Here is a 1197-nt window from a genome sequence, read left to right on the forward strand (position 1 = left end):
GTTACAGACACTTTCCTTTCTAGGAGTGTGTACTATAAATAAGAAGTGACCAGAATGGCTTGCGAAGGGATATGTTGGTAAGTGGGACGGTGGTCACTGAATATTGCTGTCGCTAAACCTCAAGCATGACAGGCTGTTGAGCACTACAGGATTTATAGTTACCCCCCACATGGAAGAAAGAAAAAAAATCCACAGCCACTTTTCTTGAACATGTTTCAATTTAACATTAATTTGGAGGTACATCTTCAGAACCTGGTCTGCCAAGCTTGTTTCGTTTTGTAGTCATCTGCACGTACACACACACACTCTCAACACTGGTATAACCCATTGATCCAACTCACTAAAGGAATAGTATTTCCTTTGGCAGGTTTAAAAATAGTTACACCATGTCTGTCACACACACGAGCACACAGACGTACACCACATACTCACACCGCAAGTAGAGGAAAGAAAAGTAACGGACGAGAGGCTGTCCTTGAGGTCCTTTGTTTTCCACATATGCTGCTCATGGGTAAGTCAGGGAACTGCCAACAGATGTTAGCATTCACACAGTCATTTTGTGGGAACAGGAAGGCATAAGACAAGAAAGGGCTCAAGCGGGTTCTCCATTACAAATGGGAAAGGGTGATCTTTGGAAGCACTGAACAATGCCAAATCCTGCTAAGAGCAGAGACCTTGGCAGTGCGGGACCATATGTTCTGAAACGCCCTCTGATTCTGCAAACATTACCACTGGCTTAAGCAAAGTTAGGCTAGACTCTTCTGAAAAGCGTGCCCTTGTTAGCTGCTGAGTGCCCTGAGGAAGCATTATGTAACCTCACAACTCTACCACCACCCTGTACCCACACTTTTAGTTTTCTTTTAAGTGGAGACTAACAGTTACATAAACTGAGCAGGCTTTCAGGAAGTCAGCAGCAGAGATTAGATTAGAAATGAGATTTGTTTCAACTTGAGATCTTCTGATGTAGAGGGATTCCACAGCTTTCCTCAGGGGGCAATGAAGAGGGACTTGCAAAAGTTTCAGAGGTTAGATTACTTGTGGATGATTAGTCTTTGAAAGGCAGAACTGGGCTGGATACTCAGGGAAAAGTTTATCAAGCATTTTCTATACTTGGTCCTAGCTAAGAACATGCAAGCATAGAACCAAGTGAGACTGGGGAAAATCACTCAGATACAAAAAAATCCATGAAGGTTATGA

At 43.1% G+C, this 1197-nt stretch overlaps 1 protein-coding gene across 1 annotated transcript in view; it reads right to left on the bottom strand.

Moving 5' to 3' along the window:
• Window positions 1-1197, bottom strand: part of MDM4 (MDM4, p53 regulator) — a 29986-nt gene that overhangs the window by 11088 nt on the left and 17701 nt on the right. The gene's annotated exons all lie outside the window — the stretch shown is intronic.

Source organism: Crocodylus porosus, unplaced genomic scaffold, assembly GCF_001723895.1.
Source record: "Crocodylus porosus isolate Cpor-Errol unplaced genomic scaffold, CroPor_comp1, whole genome shotgun sequence".
In the NCBI taxonomy this organism is placed as follows: Eukaryota; Metazoa; Chordata; order Crocodylia; family Crocodylidae; genus Crocodylus; species Crocodylus porosus.